The following is a 17,812-nucleotide window of genomic DNA, read 5'->3' on the forward strand; positions in this document are numbered from 1 at the left end:
ATATCTATAATATAACAATATCAGTCATGGTCTGTCTGTTCTCTGTCTAGTTTATTCCTGACTTGAAATCTGGTATTTTGGGCTGGTTCCCCCACTGGTTGATACCATCTTTTCATATTTCCTTGAAACGGTTTAAGTCTGTTCACATGAACAACTTTAAATTTCACTTTTGGGCCTTCCTGAATTTTATACAAGACATCAGAAAGCACTTTAATAACAGTAAATGGGCCGGACCACCGCATTTGAAATTTGGGTGAACGTCCTTTATATTTCCTGGGGTCATGTAGGAGTACTCCATCTCCTACTTTAAATGTGGGGAAAGTACAAGAGAGGTCATAACGTCTCTTTTGTCTCTCACTTGCACTGACAAGTCGGTCCCTTACTTCTTCATGGACCTTTTCTAATTTATATGACAACTTATCAACATAGTTGGTCACACTATATTTATTAAGGTTAATACCACAAGCCCCCCCATAAATTAAATCTACTGGCAGCCTAACTTCCCTGCCCATCATCATGAAACATGGTGTCTCTCCCAATGTTTCATGGACTGATGATCTATAGGCCATCATAAGGTACGGTAAATATTGATCCCAGTCCTTTTGGTGTTTAGGTACAAATTTACTAATCATATCCTCAATTGTACGATTCAATCTTTCCACTAATCCTGAACTTTGGGGGTGAAATGGACTATTCCTGGTCTTGTCAATATTTAACTTTTTACACATTTGTATAAACAAATCGGAAGTAAACTGAGAGCCCTGATCAGTGTGTATTTGTACGGGGAGACCATAACGGCATATAAATTCTTCTAGAAGCTTATCTGCTACAGTTTGAGCTTCTATATCTGGTACCCCATATGCTTCAGCATATCTTGTAAAATAATCCGTCACGACTATGACATATTTATTACCCTTATAGGTTCGGGTCACTGGACCTAAAATATCAAGCGATACTCTCTCCATAGGTTCCCCAACAATATAAGATTTCATCTGTCCCCTGGTATGATGGGAAGGTTGGTTCCTTTTCTGACATTCAGTGCAACGCTTACACCACCTTTCTACAAAACTGGTATACCCAGCCCAATAAAACCTATGCCTAATTCTGGCTATAGTTCGTTTAAATCCTAAATGCCCCCCTAACTGATCATTATGCAACAATAAAAGCACTCGGTTTCTATCTGCACATGGTAAAACATACTGTAAATTTATATCATTGGTTGTGGTATTTTCCCACTTTCATCCTGCTTACTAAGCCAAATGTAAACCGATGAAATCATTTTCGTTTTAAAAGAAGATATGTGTTACCAATATATTTAAGTTATTGGGATTAGAACACGATTCCACAAAATATATAACTATGGACTGACCATAAATTCTTGTTTACTGTAACCACATGAAATCGGTTACTAAGCCGATTCTCAAACCTTCAATACAAAGAAAGTTAGAGGATTGTTAGAGAATAATAGTCAACTTGTTTTCCATTTCTCCCCAAACCCATGAACCTCCGGCTGTAATTTTAAAATGCATTCTTGTTTACCGTAACCGCTAAATATATTAGTCCCATAATCCCATTTAGAATATCTTATGTTATCCTCATAAGCTACAGCTTGCTTTGTTACGGGATTGTGCGGTGATACGGTAAACTAGAATAACAATTAATGAATAGACTAAGTCGTAACTTGCGCCTTCTATTTTTCTGTTTCTCTGCATTCAAGGTTTTTCGGAAGAAACCATTTTTAATTCACGTCACAGTAAGTCTATTAATGAAAATAGAATGAGTTTGTTGAAACACAGAAGATGGGAAGATGAATGGAATATAAAATTGATTGATAACACTTATGTTTACCGTACCCTTATATTGTATCGGATAAAGGTACGCTAAAGGAAAATGTTTACATGGTTTACCGTAACAATCGAATGGACAAAAAAAAGCATCCTTGAAATCGCAACAAGCTCCTACGACGGAGCCTGTTGTGATTTCAAGGATGCTTGGGTATCTAAAACTGACTCAAGGCAAGACGGACTGAGATGGCATCAGCACGTTTTTCAACAGAGGGTTCAAGCATAGAGGAGACAAGGGATTTTACGATGTCGCTAGTGTTTTCGGGGAAAGAGAGGGTGTTTGAGATTTGAGCTTTGACCATAGAGGTTGCGTCACTATCGGAGAATGGGAAAGCTCCGAAGAGCATGACGTAGAGCATAACTCCCATACTCCACATGTCGGCTTTCATGGTGTTGTGTTCCATTCCCATAATAACTTCGGGGGCAGCGTATGGGAGGGTTCCACAAAATTCTTCAGATTCGGCAACAACAACGGTTGATTTGGCAAATCCAAAATCGGCCAGTTTGACACATCCATTTGATAACAAGACGTTTTCTAATTTAATGTCATTGTGGGCGATTCCGTTTAAGTGGCAGTATTCGACTGCTTTGACAACTTGAGAGAAGACAGAGAGGGTGGCTTCAACGGACATGAGGCCGTTTTTCATTATGTATTCAAAAACATCTCCGAATTCAGCGAATTCCATCAAAACGAAGGCAAATTCTTCGGCTTCGATGATTTCAATGGCTTCGACAATGTTTTCGTGTTTGAGGCTGAGGAAAGCTTCAAACTCAGTAGAGGTTTTGAGGACTTTTTTAATTGCAACTTTACCGAATACTTCGCTAGAGGCGGAGAAAACTTCTTCAGTTAGGGCTACAACGTTTGAAAGTCCACTGTTCAATAAAAATTCCATTTTAAATTGGCGTGAATTTAGTGTAATAAAGGTATCAAAATACTGAAATTCACGCCTTATATAGTGATATGGCTGCTACGGACTGTTCCAATAATTGATGCTCAAGGGTGGAAAGTTCAAATAAATGCTTTCTTACACAATAAAACAGTACACTATTGAACAATCTCCCCTTTTCATTAATGGTAACTACTCTTACAAACGGTAAACAAAGTATTTGGTTGTACTAGGGCATTTATCTTATAAGTTCACCGTGTTGCCTTTTAACTGTGGTGTTTACCGTAACCATAAACTTTTACGATAAAGGTTTACCGTAACCCAACAAGTCATTATACAGTTCAGTTTACCGTTTCGTCGTATGCAATAATTACCACAGTAAGCCAAATGTAAACCGATGAAATCATTTTCGTTTTAAAAGAAGATATGTGCTACCAATATATTTAAGTTATTGGGATTAGAACACGATTCCACAAAATATATAACTATGGACTGACCATAAATTCTTGTTTACTGTAACCACATGAAATCGGTTACTAAGCCGATTCTCAAACCTTCAATACAAAGAAAGTTAGAGGATTGTTAGAGAATAATAGTCAACTTGTTTTCCATTTCTCCCCAAACCCATGAACCTCCGGCTGTAATTTTAAAATGCATTCTTGTTTACCGTAACCGCTAAATATATTAGTCCCATAATCCCATTTAGAATATCTTATGTTATCCTCATAAGCTACAGCTTGCTTTGTTACGGGATTGTGCGGTGATACGGTAAACTAGAATAACAATTAATGAATAGACTAAGTCGTAACTTGCGCCTTCTATTTTTCTGTTTCTCTGCATTCAAGGTTTTTCGGAAGAAACCATTTTTAATTCACGTCACAGTAAGTCTATTAATGAAAATAGAATGAGTTTGTTGAAACACAGAAGATGGGAAGATGAATGGAATATAAAATTGATTGATAACACTTATGTTTACCGTACCCTTATATTGTATCGGATAAAGGTACGCTAAAGGAAAATGTTTACATGGTTTACCGTAACAATCGAATGGACAAAAAAAAAAGCATCCTTGAAATCGCAACAAGCTCCTACGAAGGAGCCTGTTGTGATTTCAAGGATGCTTGGGTATCTAAAACTGACTCAAGGCAAGACGGACTGAGATGGCATCAGCACGTTTTTCAACAGAGGGTTCAAGCATAGAGGAGACAAGGGATTTTACGATGTCGCTAGTGTTTTCGGGGAAAGAGAGGGTGTTTGAGATTTGAGCTTTGACCATAGAGGTTGCGTCACTATCGGAGAATGGGAAAGCTCCGAAGAGCATGACGTAGAGCATAACTCCCATACTCCACATGTCGGCTTTCATGGTGTTGTGTTCCATTCCCATAATAACTTCGGGGGCAGCGTATGGGAGGGTTCCACAAAATTCTTCAGATTCGGCAACAACAACGGTTGATTTGGCAAATCCAAAATCGGCCAGTTTGACACATCCATTTGATAACAAGACGTTTTCTAATTTAATGTCATTGTGGGCGATTCCGTTTAAGTGGCAGTATTCGACTGCTTTGACAACTTGAGAGAAGACAGAGAGGGTGGCTTCAACGGACATGAGGCCGTTTTTCATTATGTATTCAAAAACATCTCCGAATTCAGCGAATTCCATCAAAACGAAGGCAAATTCTTCGGCTTCGATGATTTCAATGGCTTCGACAATGTTTTCGTGTTTGAGGCTGAGGAAAGCTTCAAACTCAGTAGAGGTTTTGAGGACTTTTTTAATTGCAACTTTACCGAATACTTCGCTAGAGGCGGAGAAAACTTCTTCAGTTAGGGCTACAACGTTTGAAAGTCCACTGTTCAATAAAAATTCCATTTTAAATTGGCGTGGATTTAGTGTAATAAAGGTATCAAAATACTGAAATTCACGCCTTATATAGTGATATGGCTGCTACGGACTGTTCCAATAATTGATGCTCAAGGGTGGAAAGTTCAAATAAATGCTTTCTTACACAATAAAACAGTACATTATTGAACAATCTCCCCTTTTCATTAATGGTAACTACTCTTACAAACGGTAAACAAAGTATTTGGTTGTACTAGGGCATTTATCTTATAAGTTTACCGTGTTGCCTTTTCACTGTGGTGTTTACCGTAACCATAAACTTTTACGATAAAGGTTTACCGTAACCCAACAAGTCACTATACAGTTCAGTTTACCGTTTCGTCGTATGCAATGTTTACCACAACAAGCCAAATGTAAACCGATGAAATCATTTTCGTTTTAAAAGAAGATATGTGCTACCAATATATTTAAGTTATTGGGATTAGAACACGATTCCACAAAATATATAACTATGGACTGACCATAAATTCTTGTTTACTGTAACCACATGAAATCGGTTACAAAGCCGATTCTCAAACCTTCAATACAAAGAAAGTTAGAGGATTGTTAGAGAATAACAGTCAACTTGTTTTCCATTTCTCCCCAAACCCATGAACCTCCGGCTGTAATTTTAAAATGCATTCTTGTTTACCGTAACCGCTAAATATATTAGTCCCATAATCCCATTATCACAATTAGAATATTTTATGTTATCCTTATAAGCTACAGCTTGCTTTGTTACGGGATTTGTGCGGTGATACGGTAAACTAGAATAACAATTAATGAATAGACTAAGTCGTAACTTGCGCCTTTTAATTTTCTGTTTCTCTGCATTCAAGGTTTTTCGGAAGAAACAATGCTTAATTCACATCACAGTAAGTCCATTAATGAAAATAGAATGAGTTTGTTGAAACAAAGAAGATGGGAAGATGAATGGAATATAAAATTGATTGATAACACTTATGTTTACCGTACCCTTATATTGTATCGGATAAAGGTACGCTAAAGGTTTACCGTAACAATCGAATGGACAAAAAAAAAGCATCCTTGAAATCGCAACAAGCTCCTACGAAGGAGCCTGTTGTGATTTCAAGGATGCTTGGGTATCTAAAACTGACTCAAGGCAAGACGGACTGAGATGGCATCAGCACGTTTTTCAACAGAGGGTTCAAGCATAGAGGAGACAAGGGATTTTACGATGTCGCTAGTGTTTTCGGGGAAAGAGAGGGTGTTTGAGATTTGAGCTTTGACCATAGAGGTTGCGTCACTATCGGAGAATGGGAAAGCTCCGAAGAGCATGACGTAGAGCATAACTCCCATACTCCACATGTCGGCTTTCATGGTGTTGTGTTCCATTCCCATAATAACTTCGGGGGCAGCGTATGGGAGGGTTCCACAAAATTCTTCAGATTCGGCAACAACAACGGTTGATTTGGCAAATCCAAAATCGGCCAGTTTGACACATCCATTTGATAACAAGACGTTTTCTAATTTAATGTCATTGTGGGCGATTCCGTTTAAGTGGCAGTATTCGACTGCTTTGACAACTTGAGAGAAGACAGAGAGGGTGGCTTCAACGGACATGAGGCCGTTTTTCATTATGTATTCAAAAACATCTCCGAATTCAGCGAATTCCATCAAAACGAAGGCAAATTCTTCGGCTTCGATGATTTCAATGGCTTCGACAATGTTTTCGTGTTTGAGGCTGAGGAAAGCTTCAAACTCAGTAGAGGTTTTGAGGACTTTTTTAATTGCAACTTTACCGAATACTTCGCTAGAGGCGGAGAAAACTTCTTCAGTTAGGGCTACAACGTTTGAAAGTCCACTGTTCAATAAAAATTCCATTTTAAATTGGCGTGGATTTAGTGTAATAAAGGTATCAAAATACTGAAATTCACGCCTTATATAGTGATATGGCTGCTACGGACTGTTCCAATAATTGATGCTCAAGGGTGGAAAGTTCAAATAAATGCTTTCTTACACAATAAAACAGTACATTATTGAACAATCTCCCCTTTTCATTAATGGTAACTACTCTTACAAACGGTAAACAAAGTATTTGGTTGTACTAGGGCATTTATCTTATAAGTTTACCGTGTTGCCTTTTCACTGTGGTGTTTACCGTAACCATAAACTTTTACGATAAAGGTTTACCGTAACCCAACAAGTCATTATACAGTTCAGTTTACCGTTTCGTCGTATGCAATGTTTACCACAACAAGCCAAATGTAAACCGATGAAATCATTTTCGTTTTAAAAGAAGATATGTGCTACCAATATATTTAAGTTATTGGGATTAGAACACGATTCCACAAAATATATAACTATGGACTGACCATAAATTCTTGTTTACTGTAACCACATGAAATCGGTTACAAAGCCGATTCTCAAACCTTCAATACAAAGAAAGTTAGAGGATTGTTAGAGAATAACAGTCAACTTGTTTTCCATTTCTCCCCAAACCCATGAACCTCCGGCTGTAATTTTAAAATGCATTCTTGTTTACCGTAACCGCTAAATATATTAGTCCCATAATCCCATTATCACAATTAGAATATTTTATGTTATCCTTATAAGCTACAGCTTGCTTTGTTACGGGATTTGTGCGGTGATACGGTAAACTAGAATAACAATTAATGAATAGACTAAGTCGTAACTTGCGCCTTTCAATTTTCTGTTTCTCTGCATTCAAGGTTTTTCGGAAGAAACAATGCTTAATTCACGTCACAGTAAGTCCATTAATGAAAATAGAATGAGTTTGTTGAAACAAAGAAGATGGGAAGATGAATGGAATATAAAATTGATTGATAACACTTATGTTTACCGTACCCTTATATTGTATCGGATAAAGGTACGCTCAAGGTTTACCGTAACAATCGAATGGACAAAAAAAAAGCATCCTTGAAATCGCAACAAGCTCCTACGAAGGAGCCTGCTGTGATTTCAAGGATGCTTGGGTATCTAAAACTGACTCAAGGCAAGACGGACTGAGATGGCATCAGCACGTTTTTCAACAGAGGGTTCAAGCATAGAGGAGACAAGGGATTTTACGATGTCGCTAGTGTTTTCGGGGAAAGAGAGGGTGTTTGAGATTTGAGCTTTGACCATAGAGGTTGCGTCACTATCGGAGAATGGGAAAGCTCCGAAGAGCATGACGTAGAGCATAACTCTCATACTCCACATGTCGGCTTTCATGGTGTTGTGTTCCATTCCCATAATAACTTCGGGGGCAGCGTATGGGAGGGTTCCACAAAATTCTTCAGATTCGGCAACAACAACGGTTGATTTGGCAAATCCAAAATCGGCCAGTTTGACACATCCATTTGATAACAAGACGTTTTCTAATTTAATGTCATTGTGGGCGATTCCGTTTAAGTGGCAGTATTCGACTGCTTTGACAACTTGAGAGAAGACAGAGAGGGTGGCTTCAACGGACATGAGGCCGTTTTTCATTATGTATTCAAAAACATCTCCGAATTCAGCGAATTCCATCAAAACGAAGGCAAATTCTTCGGCTTCGATGATTTCAATGGCTTCGACAATGTTTTCGTGTTTGAGGCTGAGGAAAGCTTCAAACTCAGTAGAGGTTTTGAGGACTTTTTTAATTGCAACTTTACCGAATACTTCGCTAGAGGCGGAGAAAACTTCTTCAGTTAGGGCTACAACGTTTGAAAGTCCACTGTTCAATAAAAATTCCATTTTAAATTGGCGTGGATTTAGTGTAATAAAGGTATCAAAATACTGAAATTCACGCCTTATATAGTGATATGGCTGCTACGGACTGTTCCAATAATTGATGCTCAAGGGTGGAAAGTTCAAATAAATGCTTTCTTACACAATAAAACAGTACATTATTGAACAATCTCCCCTTTTCATTAATGGTAACTACTCTTACAAACGGTAAACAAAGTATTTGGTTGTACTAGGGCATTTATCTTATAAGTTTACCGTGTTGCCTTTTCACTGTGGTGTTTACCGTAACCATAAACTTTTACGATAAAGGTTTACCGTAACCCAACAAGTCATTATACAGTTCAGTTTACCGTTTCGTCGTATGCAATGTTTACCACAACAAGCCAAATGTAAACCGATGAAATCATTTTCGTTTTAAAAGAAGATATGTGCTACCAATATATTTAAGTTATTGGGATTAGAACACGATTCCACAAAATATATAACTATGGACTGACCATAAATTCTTGTTTACTGTAACCACATGAAATCGGTTACAAAGCCGATTCTCAAACCTTCAATACAAAGAAAGTTAGAGGATTGTTAGAGAATAACAGTCAACTTGTTTTCCATTTCTCCCCAAACCCATGAACCTCCGGCTGTAATTTTAAAATGCATTCTTGTTTACCGTAACCGCTAAATATATTAGTCCCATAATCCCATTATCACAATTAGAATATTTTATGTTATCCTTATAAGCTTTGACCATAGAGGTTGCGTCACTATCGGAGAATGGGAAAGCTCCGAAGAGCATGACGTAGAGCATAACTCCCATACTCCACATGTCGGCTTTCATGGTGTTGTGTTCCATTCCCATAATAACTTCGGGGGCAGCGTATGGGAGGGTTCCACAAAATTCTTCAGATTCGGCAACAACAACGGTTGATTTGGCAAATCCAAAATCGGCCAGTTTGACACATCCATTTGATAACAAGACGTTTTCTAATTTAATGTCATTGTGGGCGATTCCGTTTAAGTGGCAGTATTCGACTGCTTTGACAACTTGAGAGAAGACAGAGAGGGTGGCTTCAACGGACATGAGGCCGTTTTTCATTATGTATTCAAAAACATCTCCGAATTCAGCGAATTCCATCAAAACGAAGGCAAATTCTTCGGCTTCGATGATTTCAATGGCTTCGACAATGTTTTCGTGTTTGAGGCTGAGGAAAGCTTCAAACTCAGTAGAGGTTTTGAGGACTTTTTTAATTGCAACTTTACCGAATACTTCGCTAGAGGCGGAGAAAACTTCTTCAGTTAGGGCTACAACGTTTGAAAGTCCACTGTTCAATAAAAATTCCATTTTAAATTGGCGTGGATTTAGTGTAATAAAGGTATCAAAATACTGAAATTCACGCCTTATATAGTGATATGGCTGCTACGGACTGTTCCAATAATTGATGCTCAAGGGTGGAAAGTTCAAATAAATGCTTTCTTACACAATAAAACAGTACATTATTGAACAATCTCCCCTTTTCATTAATGGTAACTACTCTTACAAACGGTAAACAAAGTATTTGGTTGTACTAGGGCATTTATCTTATAAGTTTACCGTGTTGCCTTTTCACTGTGGTGTTTACCGTAACCATAAACTTTTACGATAAAGGTTTACCGTAACCCAACAAGTCATTATACAGTTCAGTTTACCGTTTCGTCGTATGCAATGTTTACCACAACAAGCCAAATGTAAACCGATGAAATCATTTTCGTTTTAAAAGAAGATATGTGCTACCAATATATTTAAGTTATTGGGATTAGAACACGATTCCACAAAATATATAACTATGGACTGACCATAAATTCTTGTTTACTGTAACCACATGAAATCGGTTACAAAGCCGATTCTCAAACCTTCAATACAAAGAAAGTTAGAGGATTGTTAGAGAATAACAGTCAACTTGTTTTCCATTTCTCCCCAAACCCATGAACCTCCGGCTGTAATTTTAAAATGCATTCTTGTTTACCGTAACCGCTAAATATATTAGTCCCATAATCCCATTATCACAATTAGAATATTTTATGTTATCCTTATAAGCTACAGCTTGCTTTGTTACGGGATTTGTGCGGTGATACGGTAAACTAGAATAACAATTAATGAATAGACTAAGTCGTAACTTGCGCCTTTCAATTTTCTGTTTCTCTGCATTCAAGGTTTTTCGGAAGAAACAATGCTTAATTCACGTCACAGTAAGTCCATTAATGAAAATAGAATGAGTTTGTTGAAACAAAGAAGATGGGAAGATGAATGGAATATAAAATTGATTGATAACACTTATGTTTACCGTACCCTTATATTGTATCGGATAAAGGTACGCTAAAGGTTTACCGTAACAATCGAATGGACAAAAAAAAAGCATCCTTGAAATCGCAACAAGCTCCTACGAAGGAGCCTGCTGTGATTTCAAGGATGCTTGGGTATCTAAAACTGACTCAAGGCAAGACGGACTGAGATGGCATCAGCACGTTTTTCAACAGAGGGTTCAAGCATAGAGGAGACAAGGGATTTTACGATGTCGCTAGTGTTTTCGGGGAAAGAGAGGGTGTTTGAGATTTGAGCTTTGACCATAGAGGTTGCGTCACTATCGGAGAATGGGAAAGCTCCGAAGAGCATGACGTAGAGCATAACTCCCATACTCCACATGTCGGCTTTCATGGTGTTGTGTTCCATTCCCATAATAACTTCGGGGGCAGCGTATGGGAGGGTTCCACAAAATTCTTCAGATTCGGCAACAACAACGGTTGATTTGGCAAATCCGAAATCGGCCAGTTTGACACATCCATTTGATAAAAAGACGTTTTCTAATTTAATGTCATTGTGGGCGATTCCGTTTAAGTGGCAGTATTCGACTGCTTTGACAACTTGAGAGAAGACAGAGAGGGTGGCTTCAACGGACATGAGGCCGTTTTTCATTATGTATTCAAAAACATCTCCGAATTCAGCGAATTCCATCAAAACGAAGGCAAATTCTTCGGCTTCGATGATTTCAATGGCTTCGACAATGTTTTCGTGTTTGAGGCTGAGGAAAGCTTCAAACTCAGTAGAGGTTTTGAGGACTTTTTTAATTGCAACTTTACCGAATACTTCGCTAGAGGCGGAGAAAACTTCTTCAGTTAGGGCTACAACGTTTGAAAGTCCACTGTTCAATAAAAATTCCATTTTAAATTGGCGTGGATTTAGTGTAATAAAGGTATCAAAATACTGAAATTCACGCCTTATATAGTGATATGGCTGCTACGGACTGTTCCAATAATTGATGCTCAAGGGTGGAAAGTTCAAATAAATGCTTTCTTACACAATAAAACAGTACATTATTGAACAATCTCCCCTTTTCATTAATGGTAACTACTCTTACAAACGGTAAACAAAGTATTTGGTTGTACTAGGGCATTTATCTTATAAGTTTACCGTGTTGCCTTTTCACTGTGGTGTTTACCGTAACCATAAACTTTTACGATAAAGGTTTACCGTAACCCAACAAGTCATTATACAGTTCAGTTTACCGTTTCGTCGTATGCAATGTTTACCACAACAAGCCAAATGTAAACCGATGAAATCATTTTCGTTTTAAAAGAAGATATGTGCTACCAATATATTTAAGTTATTGGGATTAGAACACGATTCCACAAAATTATAACTATGGACTGACCATAAATTCTTGTTTACTGTAACCACATGAAATCGGTTACAAAGCCGATTCTCAAACCTTCAATACAAAGAAAGTTAGAGGATTGTTAGAGAATAACAGTCAACTTGTTTTCCATTTCTCCCCAAACCCATGAACCTCCGGCTGTAATTTTAAAATGCATTCTTGTTTACCGTAACCGCTAAATATATTAGTCCCATAATCCCATTATCACAATTAGAATATTTTATGTTATCCTTATAAGCTACAGCTTGCTTTGTTACGGGATTTGTGCGGTGATACGGTAAACTAGAATAACAATTAATGAATAGACTAAGTCGTAACTTGCGCCTTTCAATTTTCTGTTTCTCTGCATTCAAGGTTTTTCGGAAGAAACAATGCTTAATTCACGTCACAGTAAGTCCATTAATGAAAATAGAATGAGTTTGTTGAAACAAAGAAGATGGGAAGATGAATGGAATATAAAATTGATTGATAACACTTATGTTTACCGTACCCTTATATTGTATCGGATAAAGGTACGCTAAAGGTTTACCGTAACAATCGAATGGACAAAAAAAAAAGCATCCTTGAAATCGCAACAAGCTCCTACGAAGGAGCCTGTTGTGATTTCAAGGATGCTTGGGTATCTAAAACTGACTCAAGGCAAGACGGACTGAGATGGCATCAGCACGTTTTTCAACAGAGGGTTCAAGCATAGAGGAGACAAGGGATTTTACGATGTCGCTAGTGTTTTCGGGGAAAGAGAGGGTGTTTGAGATTTGAGCTTTGACCATAGAGGTTGCGTCACTATCGGAGAATGGGAAAGCTCCGAAGAGCATGACGTAGAGCATAACTCCCATACTCCACATGTCGGCTTTCATGGTGTTGTGTTCCATTCCCATAATAACTTCGGGGGCAGCGTATGGGAGGGTTCCACAAAATTCTTCAGATTCGGCAACAACAACGGTTGATTTGGCAAATCCAAAATCGGCCAGTTTGACACATCCATTTGATAACAAGACGTTTTCTAATTTAATGTCATTGTGGGCGATTCCGTTTAAGTGGCAGTATTCGACTGCTTTGACAACTTGAGAGAAGACAGAGAGGGTGGCTTCAACGGACATGAGGCCGTTTTTCATTATGTATTCAAAAACATCTCCGAATTCAGCGAATTCCATCAAAACGAAGGCAAATTCTTCGGCTTCGATGATTTCAATGGCTTCGACAATGTTTTCGTGTTTGAGGCTGAGGAAAGCTTCAAACTCAGTAGAGGTTTTGAGGACTTTTTTAATTGCAACTTTACCGAATACTTCGCTAGAGGCGGAGAAAACTTCTTCAGTTAGGGCTACAACGTTTGAAAGTCCACTGTTCAATAAAAATTCCATTTTAAATTGGCGTGGATTTAGTGTAATAAAGGTATCAAAATACTGAAATTCACGCCTTATATAGTGATATGGCTGCTACGGACTGTTCCAATAATTGATGCTCAAGGGTGGAAAGTTCAAATAAATGCTTTCTTACACAATAAAACAGTACATTATTGAACAATCTCCCCTTTTCATTAATGGTAACTACTCTTACAAACGGTAAACAAAGTATTTGGTTGTACTAGGGCATTTATCTTATAAGTTTACCGTGTTGCCTTTTCACTGTGGTGTTTACCGTAACCATAAACTTTTACGATAAAGGTTTACCGTAACCCAACAAGTCATTATACAGTTCAGTTTACCGTTTCGTCGTATGCAATGTTTACCACAACAAGCCAAATGTAAACCGATGAAATCATTTTCGTTTTAAAAGAAGATATGTGCTACCAATATATTTAAGTTATTGGGATTAGAACACGATTCCACAAAATATATAACTATGGACTGACCATAAATTCTTGTTTACTGTAACCACATGAAATCGGTTACAAAGCCGATTCTCAAACCTTCAATACAAAGAAAGTTAGAGGATTGTTAGAGAATAACAGTCAACTTGTTTTCCATTTCTCCCCAAACCCATGAACCTCCGGCTGTAATTTTAAAATGCATTCTTGTTTACCGTAACCGCTAAATATATTAGTCCCATAATCCCATTATCACAATTAGAATATTTTATGTTATCCTTATAAGCTACAGCTTGCTTTGTTACGGGATTTGTGCGGTGATACGGTAAACTAGAATAACAATTAATGAATAGACTAAGTCGTAACTTGCGCCTTTCAATTTTCTGTTTCTCTGCATTCAAGGTTTTTCGGAAGAAACAATGCTTAATTCACGTCACAGTAAGTCCATTAATGAAAATAGAATGAGTTTGTTGAAACAAAGAAGATGGGAAGATGAATGGAATATAAAATTGATTGATAACACTTATGTTTACCGTACCCTTATATTGTATCGGATAAAGGTACGCTAAAGGTTTACCGTAACAATCGAATGGACAAAAAAAAAGCATCCTTGAAATCGCAACAAGCTCCTACGAAGGAGCCTGTTGTGATTTCAAGGATGCTTGGGTATCTAAAACTGACTCAAGGCAAGACGGACTGAGATGGCATCAGCACGTTTTTCAACAGAGGGTTCAAGCATAGAGGAGACAAGGGATTTTACGATGTCGCTAGTGTTTTCGGGGAAAGAGAGGGTGTTTGAGATTTGAGCTTTGACCATAGAGGTTGCGTCACTATCGGAGAATGGGAAAGCTCCGAAGAGCATGACGTAGAGCATAACTCCCATACTCCACATGTCGGCTTTCATGGTGTTGTGTTCCATTCCCATAATAACTTCGGGGGCAGCGTATGGGAGGGTTCCACAAAATTCTTCAGATTCGGCAACAACAACGGTTGATTTGGCAAATCCGAAATCGGCCAGTTTGACACATCCATTTGATAAAAAGACGTTTTCTAATTTAATGTCATTGTGGGCGATTCCGTTTAAGTGGCAGTATTCGACTGCTTTGACAACTTGAGAGAAGACAGAGAGGGTGGCTTCAACGGACATGAGGCCGTTTTTCATTATGTATTCAAAAACATCTCCGAATTCAGCGAATTCCATCAAAACGAAGGCAAATTCTTCGGCTTCGATGATTTCAATGGCTTCGACAATGTTTTCGTGTTTGAGGCTGAGGAAAGCTTCAAACTCAGTAGAGGTTTTGAGGACTTTTTTAATTGCAACTTTACCGAATACTTCGCTAGAGGCGGAGAAAACTTCTTCAGTTAGGGCTACAACGTTTGAAAGTCCACTGTTCAATAAAAATTCCATTTTAAATTGGCGTGGATTTAGTGTAATAAAGGTATCAAAATACTGAAATTCACGCCTTATATAGTGATATGGCTGCTACGGACTGTTCCAATAATTGATGCTCAAGGGTGGAAAGTTCAAATAAATGCTTTCTTACACAATAAAACAGTACATTATTGAACAATCTCCCCTTTTCATTAATGGTAACTACTCTTACAAACGGTAAACAAAGTATTTGGTTGTACTAGGGCATTTATCTTATAAGTTTACCGTGTTGCCTTTTCACTGTGGTGTTTACCGTAACCATAAACTTTTACGATAAAGGTTTACCGTAACCCAACAAGTCATTATACAGTTCAGTTTACCGTTTCGTCGTATGCAATGTTTACCACAACAAGCCAAATGTAAACCGATGAAATCATTTTCGTTTTAAAAGAAGATATGTGCTACCAATATATTTAAGTTATTGGGATTAGAACACGATTCCACAAAATTATAACTATGGACTGACCATAAATTCTTGTTTACTGTAACCACATGAAATCGGTTACAAAGCCGATTCTCAAACCTTCAATACAAAGAAAGTTAGAGGATTGTTAGAGAATAACAGTCAACTTGTTTTCCATTTCTCCCCAAACCCATGAACCTCCGGCTGTAATTTTAAAATGCATTCTTGTTTACCGTAACCGCTAAATATATTAGTCCCATAATCCCATTATCACAATTAGAATATTTTATGTTATCCTTATAAGCTACAGCTTGCTTTGTTACGGGATTTGTGCGGTGATACGGTAAACTAGAATAACAATTAATGAATAGACTAAGTCGTAACTTGCGCCTTTCAATTTTCTGTTTCTCTGCATTCAAGGTTTTTCGGAAGAAACAATGCTTAATTCACGTCACAGTAAGTCCATTAATGAAAATAGAATGAGTTTGTTGAAACAAAGAAGATGGGAAGATGAATGGAATATAAAATTGATTGATAACACTTATGTTTACCGTACCCTTATATTGTATCGGATAAAGGTACGCTAAAGGTTTACCGTAACAATCGAATGGACAAAAAAAAAAGCATCCTTGAAATCGCAACAAGCTCCTACGAAGGAGCCTGTTGTGATTTCAAGGATGCTTGGGTATCTAAAACTGACTCAAGGCAAGACGGACTGAGATGGCATCAGCACGTTTTTCAACAGAGGGTTCAAGCATAGAGGAGACAAGGGATTTTACGATGTCGCTAGTGTTTTCGGGGAAAGAGAGGGTGTTTGAGATTTGAGCTTTGACCATAGAGGTTGCGTCACTATCGGAGAATGGGAAAGCTCCGAAGAGCATGACGTAGAGCATAACTCCCATACTCCACATGTCGGCTTTCATGGTGTTGTGTTCCATTCCCATAATAACTTCGGGGGCAGCGTATGGGAGGGTTCCACAAAATTCTTCAGATTCGGCAACAACAACGGTTGATTTGGCAAATCCAAAATCGGCCAGTTTGACACATCCATTTGATAACAAGACGTTTTCTAATTTAATGTCATTGTGGGCGATTCCGTTTAAGTGGCAGTATTCGACTGCTTTGACAACTTGAGAGAAGACAGAGAGGGTGGCTTCAACGGACATGAGGCCGTTTTTCATTATGTATTCAAAAACATCTCCGAATTCAGCGAATTCCATCAAAACGAAGGCAAATTCTTCGGCTTCGATGATTTCAATGGCTTCGACAATGTTTTCGTGTTTGAGGCTGAGGAAAGCTTCAAACTCAGTAGAGGTTTTGAGGACTTTTTTAATTGCAACTTTACCGAATACTTCGCTAGAGGCGGAGAAAACTTCTTCAGTTAGGGCTACAACGTTTGAAAGTCCACTGTTCAATAAAAATTCCATTTTAAATTGGCGTGGATTTAGTGTAATAAAGGTATCAAAATACTGAAATTCACGCCTTATATAGTGATATGGCTGCTACGGACTGTTCCAATAATTGATGCTCAAGGGTGGAAAGTTCAAATAAATGCTTTCTTACACAATAAAACAGTACATTATTGAACAATCTCCCCTTTTCATTAATGGTAACTACTCTTACAAACGGTAAACAAAGTATTTGGTTGTACTAGGGCATTTATCTTATAAGTTTACCGTGTTGCCTTTTCACTGTGGTGTTTACCGTAACCATAAACTTTTACGATAAAGGTTTACCGTAACCCAACAAGTCATTATACAGTTCAGTTTACCGTTTCGTCGTATGCAATGTTTACCACAACAAGCCAAATGTAAACCGATGAAATCATTTTCGTTTTAAAAGAAGATATGTGCTACCAATATATTTAAGTTATTGGGATTAGAACACGATTCCACAAAATATATAACTATGGACTGACCATAAATTCTTGTTTACTGTAACCACATGAAATCGGTTACAAAGCCGATTCTCAAACCTTCAATACAAAGAAAGTTAGAGGATTGTTAGAGAATAACAGTCAACTTGTTTTCCATTTCTCCCCAAACCCATGAACCTCCGGCTGTAATTTTAAAATGCATTCTTGTTTACCGTAACCGCTAAATATATTAGTCCCATAATCCCATTATCACAATTAGAATATTTTATGTTATCCTTATAAGCTACAGCTTGCTTTGTTACGGGATT

Source organism: Mytilus galloprovincialis, chromosome 1 (genome assembly GCF_965363235.1).
Source record: "Mytilus galloprovincialis chromosome 1, xbMytGall1.hap1.1, whole genome shotgun sequence".
Classification (NCBI taxonomy): domain Eukaryota; kingdom Metazoa; phylum Mollusca; class Bivalvia; order Mytilida; family Mytilidae; genus Mytilus; species Mytilus galloprovincialis.